The following is a 7,933-nucleotide window of genomic DNA, read 5'->3' as shown; positions in this document are numbered from 1 at the left end:
TTCTCTCTCACTCTACCCCTTCCCTTTCTCATGCAATATCTCTCTCTCTAAAATAATTAAATAAATATTTTAAAAAGGCATAGGGTATCAGAATGGATAAAAGAGCAAGATCTATTGATATACTGCTTAAAAGAGACTCATTTTAGACTAAAATATACTACTGGATTGTAAGTGAGGGGTGGAGAAACATTCATCGTGCTAATGGACATTAAAAAAATGGAGTAGTCATCCTTATATCAGACAAACTAGATTTTAAACCAAAGACTTTTATAAGAGATGAAGAAGGACACTATATCATAATAAAGTGGTCTACCAACAAGGAGATTTAAAAATTATAAATATTTATGCCCCTGGCTTGGGAGAAGCCAAATATGTAAATTAATTAATAACAAATTTAAAGAAACTCATTGATAATAACAGAGTAAGAGCAGAGGATGTTAACACCCACTCACAACAATAGGTAAATCATCTAAGCAGAAGATCAATAAGGAAACAAGGGCTTTGAATGACATACTGGACCAGATGGACTTAACAGATATATTCATTCTAAGGCAGAGAAATACACTTTCTTTTTTAGGGCACATGGAATATTCTCCAGAATAGATCAAATACTGGGTCACAAATCAGGCTTCAATTGCTACAAAAAGGTTGAAAACTACCATGCATAATTTCAGACCATAATACTATGAAACTTGAAGTCTACCACAAGAAAAAATTTGGAAGAACCAAAAATACATTGAGGTTAAAGAACATCCCACTAAAGAATGCATGGGTTAACCAAAAAATTAAAAAAGAAATAAAAAAGTATATGGAAGCAAATGAAAATGAAAACATGACAGTCCAAAATCTTTGGGATGTAGCAAAGGCAGTCCCAAAAGGGAAGAATAAGGAATTCAGGCTTTCCTAAAGAAATAAGAGAGGTCTCAAATACACAAACTAACCTCACACCTAAAAGAGCTGGAGAAAGAATAACCAATAAAGCTTAAATTCAGTAAAGATGGGAAGTCATAAAAAAGAAGAAATCATAGAAATTAAAAAAAATAGAACAGATCAATGAAACTAGGAGCTGATTCTTTGAAAGAAAATTGGTAAACTTCTAGTCAGACTTATCAAAAAGAAAAAAGAAAAGATGCAAATAAATAAAATCATGAATGAAAGAGGAGAGATCACAAACAATACTGAATAAACACAAACATTTATAAGAGAATATTATGAACAAATATGTGCCACAATTTAGACAACCTGGAAGAAATGAATGCATTCCCAGTAACATATAAACTACTAAAACTGAAACAGGAAGAAATGAAAAATTAGAACAAACCCATAACCAGCCAAGAAGTTGAATCAGTAATAATAATAAAAAAAAAAAAACTTCCAAAATCAAGATTCCAGGGCCAATGGATTTCCAGGGGAATTTACCAAACATTTGAAGAACAATTAAAAAAAAATACTAAAGAACAATTCATACCTATTCTTCTGAAACTGTTCCAAAAAGCAGAAATGGGAGGAGGGGCAAGATGGCGGAAGTGTAGGGTCCCCAAATCACCTGTCCCCACCAAATTACCTAGATAACCTTCAAATAATCCTGAAACTCTACAAATTCGTCCTGAGATTTAAAGAGAGAACAGCTGAAATGCTACAGTGAGAAGAGTTCACGCTTCTATCAAGGTAGGAAGATGGGGGAAAAAAATAAAGAAACAAAAGGCCTCCAAGGGGGAGGGGTCCCGCGAGGAGCTGGGCTAAGGCCGTGATGAGTGCCCCCAGGACAGGAAAGCTCCCTCTCAGAGAAGCAGGAGCTTCACCAATCTTCCCGGGCAGAAAGGCGCTTGTGGGGAGTTAGAACAGGACCCCGGGAGGGCGGGGTGCCCTCAGGCTCCCTGGGACACTAACAGACACCTGCACCCCGGGGACAGTGTGCTGAACTCCCTAAAGGGCTGCAGCCCTCGCAAGGCTGGACCACGGTGCAGCTGGGAGGGGCTCGGGCGGAGGCTCGCGTGGAGGGGGCTACGTGGCTGGGAGCACGAATCCAATAGTACAGGCCCAGGAGCACAGCGCACTGGGGAAACAGCCCAGGATCTGGCCACCCCCCGGGACAGGCAGAGGCCAGGAGGGCCCAGGACAGCAAGGACGCTCCTGCCCCAAGCTGAGCAGATCAGCGGCCCCGCCCCCGGAGCATCCAGGCCCTGCAGACTGAGACCTCCGTAGTTACTACGGGAGCTGAATCCAGGGCTCCAGAGCTGGCCCCGGACGGTGGTTGTTCCTCCTGCAGCCTCACGATGTAAACAACCACAGGCAGGCGGCAGAGCACCTCCCCCAAGTGCTAACACCTGAAAATCAGCACAACAGGCCCCGCCCCCAGAGGACCAGCTAAACGGACAACTTCCAGGGGAAGTCAAGGGACTTAAAGTATACAGAATCAGAAGATACTCCCGCGTGTTTTTTTTTTTTTTGATTTCTGTTTGCTTTCCCCAACTTTTTTTCCCTTTCTTTCTTTTTCTTTCCCTTTTTGTTCTTTTTTCTTTTTTTCTTCATTTTTTCCTTTTTATTTTTCTCTTTTCTTTCCTTCTTTCTCTCCTCTCTTTTTCTCCTTTTCCCAGTACAACTTGTTTTTGGCCACTCTGCACTGAGCAAAATGACTAGAAGGAAAACCTCACCTCAAAAGAAAGAATCAGAAACAGTCCTCTCTCCCACAGAGTTACAAAATTTGAATTACAATTCAATGTCAGAAAGCCAATTCAGAAGCACTATTATACAGCTACTGGTGGCTCTAGAAAAAAGCATAAAGGACTCAAGAGACTTCATGACTGCAGAATTTAGATCTAATCAGGCAGAAATTAAAAATAAGTTGAATGAGATGCAATCCAAACTAGAAGTCCTAATGACAAGGATTAACAAGGTGGAACAATGAGTGAGTGATATAGAAGACAAGTTGATGGCAAAGAGGGAAACTGAGGAAAAAAGAGACAATTAAAAGACCATGAGGAAAGATTAAGGGAAATAAACGGCAGCCTGAGGAAGAAAAACCTACATTTAATTGGGGTTCCCGAGGTGCCAAAAGGGACAGAGGTCAAGAATATGTATTTGAACAAATCCTAGCTGAAAACTTTCCTAATCTGGGAAGGGAAACAGGCATTCAGATCCAGGAAATAGAGAGATCCCCTCCCCTAAAATCAATAAAAACCGTTCAACACCTGGACATTTAATAAGTAAGCAAATAAATAAATAAATAAATTTCTTTAAAAATAAACTCAAAATGGATGAAAGATCTAAATGTGAGACAAGATTCCATCAAAATCCTGGAGGAGAACACAGGCAACCTCCTGTTTGAGCTCCACCACGGTAACTTCTTGCAAGATACATCCACGATGGCAAAAGAAACAAAAGCAAAAATGAACTATTGGGACTTCGTCATGATAAGAAGCTTTTGCACAGCAAAGGGTACAGTCAACAAAAAAAGACAACCTACAGAATGGGAGAAGATATTTGCATATGACGTATCAGATAAAGGGCTAGTATCCAAGATCTATAAAGAACTTATTAAACTCAACAGCAAAGAAACAAAGAATCCATTCATGAAATGGACAAAAGACATGAACAGAAATCTCACAGAGGAAGACATAGATATTGCCAACATGCACATGAGAAAATGCTCTGCATCACTTGCCATCAGGGAAATACAAATCAAAACCACAATGAGATGCCACCTCACACCAGTGAGAATGGGGAAAATTAACAAGGCAGGAAACCGCAAATGTTGGAGAGAATGCGGAGAAAAGGGAACCCTCTTACACTGTTGGTGGGAAAGTGAACTGGTGCAGCCACTCTGGAAAACTCTGTGGAGGTTCCTCAAAGAGTTAAAAATTGACCCGCCCTATGACCCAGCAATTGCACTGTTGGGGATTTACCCTAAAGATACAGATGCAATGAAATGCCGGGACACCTGCACTCCAATGCTTATAGCAGCAATGTCCACAATTGCCAAACTGTGGAAGGAGCCTTGGTGTCCATCAAAAGATGAATGGATAAAAAGATGTGGTTTATGTATACAATGGAATATTACTCAGCCATTAGAAATGACAAATACCCACCATTTGCTTCAACGTGGTTGGAACTGGAGGGTATTATTGTGAGCGAAGTAAGTCAATCGGAGAAGGACAAACATTATATGTTCTCATTTATTTGGGGAATATAAAGAATAGTAAAAGGGAATATAAGGGAAGGGAGAAGAAATGTGTAGGAAATATCAGAAAGGGAGACAGAACATAAAGATTCCTAACTCTGGGAAACGAACTAGGGGTGGTGGAAGTGGAGGTCGGCTGTGGGTGGGGGTAAATGTGTGATGGGCACTGAGGGGGGCACTTGACGGGATGAACACTGGGTGTTATTCTGTATGTTGGCAAATTGAACGCCAATAAAAAATAAATTTATTATAAAAAAACCCAAAAAGCAGAAATGGAAAGAATACTTCCAAATTATGAGGCCCAGAAATACTTTGATCACTAAACCAGACAGACCCTACCAAAGAGGAGAATTATAGTCTAATATCTCCAATGAACATGGATGGAAAAATTTTCAATAAGATACTAGTAAATCAAATCCAACAAGTATATTAAAAGGATTATTCACCAGAAGCAAGTGTGATTTATTCCTGAGCTGTTGGGGGTGGTTCAACGTCTGCAAATCAATCATCCTGATACAACATATTAATAAAAAAAACATATGGTACTCTCAATACATGCAAAAAGTATTTGATAAGATACAACACCATTTCTTGATAAAAATCCTCCACAAAGTTGGTATAGTTGGAACATACCTCAACATATAAGGGCTGTATAGGAAAGACAGCTAATATCTTCCTCAATGGGGAAAAGCTGAGAGCTTTTCCTCTAAGGTCAGGAACATGATAAGGATGTCCAACCTCACCAGTGACTCTTGTTCAATATAGAACTGGAAGTCCTAGCCTCAGTAGTCAGGCAACAAAAAGAAATAAACTGCCTCCAAATAAGCAAGGAAGAAGTCATACCTTCACTCTTCGCAGACAACATGATACTCTATGTAGAAAACCCAAAATACTCCACCCTAAAATTGCTAGAACTCATACTGGAATTCAGCAAAGTCACAGGATATAAAGTGAATGCACAGACATCTGTTGCATTTCTATAGACCAAACATGAACTAGCAGAAAGAGAAAACAAGGAATCAATACCATTTACAATTGGATCAAAAACCATAAGATATCTAGGAATAAACCTACCTAAAGAGATAAAACATCTGTACTCTGAAAACTATAGAATACTTATGAAAGAAATTGAGGAAGATACAAAGAATGGAAAAATATTCCATGCTCATGTGTTGGAAGAACAAATATTAATAAAATATCTATGTTACCGGGACGCCTGGGTGGCTCAGTGGTTGAGCATCTGCCTTCGGGACCAGGGCGTGATCCTGGAGGTCTGGGATTGAGTCCCACATTGGACTTCCTGCGTGGAGCCTGTTTCTCCCTCTGCCTATGTCTCTGCCTCTCTCTTTCTGTGTCTCTCATGAATAAATAAATAATAAAAAATATCTATGCTACCTAAAAAAATCTACACACTCAACATAATCCCTATCAAAATAACACCAGCACTTTTAGAAGCTGGAACAAACAATCCTAGAGCCTGAATAGCCAGAGGAATTTTGAAAAAGTAAACCAAAGCTGGAAGCATCATAATGCCAGACTTCAAGCTCTATTACATCAAGACAGTATGGTACTGGCATAAAAACAGACACACAGATCAATGGAACAGAATAGAGAACCCAGTCCCTCAACCCGATAGTCAACTAATCTTCAACAAAGCAGGAAAGATTATCCGATGGAAAAAAAGACCATTTCTTCAACAAATGGTGTGGGGAAAATTGAACAGCCACATGTAGAACAATGAAACTGGACTATTTCCTCACATTATACACAAAAATATACTAAGAATGGATGAAAGATCTAAATGTGAGACAGGAATCCATCAAAATCCTAGAGAAGAACACAGGCATTAACTTTTTTTACCTTGACAACCACAAGTTCTTACTAGACAGGTCTCCAGAGGCAAGGGAAACAGAAGCACAAATGAGCTATTATCTTCATCAAGATAAAAAGCCTTTTCACAACAAATGAAACAATTAGCAAAACTAAAATATGACCAACAGAATGGGAGGAGATATTTGCAAATGACATATCAGATGAATGGCTGGAATCCAACATTTATAAAGAATTTATCAAATTCAACACCCCAAAAATTAAAAAAAATCCAGTTAAGAAATGGACAGAAGACATGAACAGATATTTCTCAAAAGAAGGCATACAAATGTCTAACAGACACATGAAAAAATGTTCAACATCACCTATAATCAGGAAAATACAAATCAAAATCACAATGGCACACCACCTCACACTGGTTAGAATGGCTAAAATGAACAACTCAGGAAACAACAGATGTTGGTGAGGATGTGCAGAAAGAGGAAACTTCTTGCACTGTTGGTGAGAAAGAAACCTGGTGGTAGTCACTCTGGATAACAGTATGGAGGTTCCTCAAAAAGTTAAAAATAGGGAGACATCTGCCTCTGGTGCTGTGGCCATTGCATCCTCAGGCTCAGCAGTCCCACTGAGCTTCACCTGGTTTCTGAGTCTTCATTGTCCTCAGGCCACTGGTAGCCTTATCAGCCAGTTATGCTGGAGAATCTGAGCTCATTGCCTACACGAATGTACTACAAGTACTAGAAGCTAGCTGAACAGATGTTTCAGGGAATTATTCTTTTTTTCTGCAATATTTGTATTTATCTATGGGTATTTGGCTGAACAATATGGGTGGACTGTCTATATAATTATGGTCAGATTTTCTTTTTCATATTTATTGACACTTCCTCTATGGCCCATTTACTGCCAGCACCCCCACATGTGATTATGTGTTCAAGAATCAGGCTCAGAAGACAAGAAACCAGCAGAAAGAAAACAATAAGAGACATGCTAAAAATAACTAAATAGGGTTTTTATGATTTAGCTTTACTATTACTTTTACTATTTACTTTTACTAAAAGTAAAATAGTACTACTTACTATTTACTTTTACTAAAAAGAAAGCACCTGCTTTCTTTTTTTCTGAGATGAGCTCAATTATTTTCATATCCAAAACATGAGATAAAACCCATCTCTTCTCTTTCAGCACAGTTGTGTGTAGATTTTGTTCTCTTTATATTCCTTTTTTAACTTAATATATATATTTTTTGTTGAAGTTTGATTTGCCAACATATAGTATGACACCCAGTGCTCATCCCGTCAAGTGCCCTCCTCAGTGCCCGTCACCCAGTCATCCCACCCCCCCCACCTCCCCTTTCACTACCCCTTGTTCATTTCAGAGTTAGGAGTCTCTCATATTTTGCCACCCTCTCTGATCTTTCCCACTCATTTTCCCTCCTTTCCCCTATAATCCCTTTCACTATTTCTTATATTCCCCATATGAGTGAAACCATATAATACTTGTCCTTCTCTGATTGACTACTTCACTCAGCATAATACCCTCCAGTTCCATACATGTCAAAGCAAATAATGGGCATTCATCCTTTCTGATGGCTGAGTAATATTCCATTATGTGTGTGTCTGTATGTGTTTGTATATACACCACATCTTCTTTCTCCATTCATCTTTTGATGGACACTGAGGCTCCTTCCAGAGTTTGGCTATTGTGGACATTGCTGCTATAAACATTGGGGGTGCAGGTGTCCCAGTGTTTCACTGCATCTGTATCTTTGGGGTAAATCCTCAGTAGTGCAATTGCTGGGTCATAGGGTATCTCTATTTTTAACTCTTTGAGGAACCTCCACACAGTTTTCCAGAGTGGCTGTACCAATTCACATTCCCAGCAACAATGCAAGAGGATTGCCCTTTCTCCACATCCTCTCCAACA

The 7,933-nt window shown here is 39.3% G+C and overlaps 1 pseudogene; it reads left to right on the top strand.

Moving 5' to 3' along the window:
• The first annotated feature begins 6,700 nt into the window (after positions 1-6,700).
• Positions 6,701-7,011, top strand: LOC140628398 (signal peptidase complex subunit 1-like; annotated as a pseudogene).
• The last annotated feature ends 922 nt before the right edge of the window (positions 7,012-7,933 follow it).

This window comes from Canis lupus, chromosome X (assembly GCF_048164855.1).
Source record: "Canis lupus baileyi chromosome X, mCanLup2.hap1, whole genome shotgun sequence".
NCBI classification, from domain to species: domain Eukaryota; kingdom Metazoa; phylum Chordata; class Mammalia; order Carnivora; family Canidae; genus Canis; species Canis lupus.
This window is presented reverse-complemented; position numbering and strand designations above follow the sequence as displayed.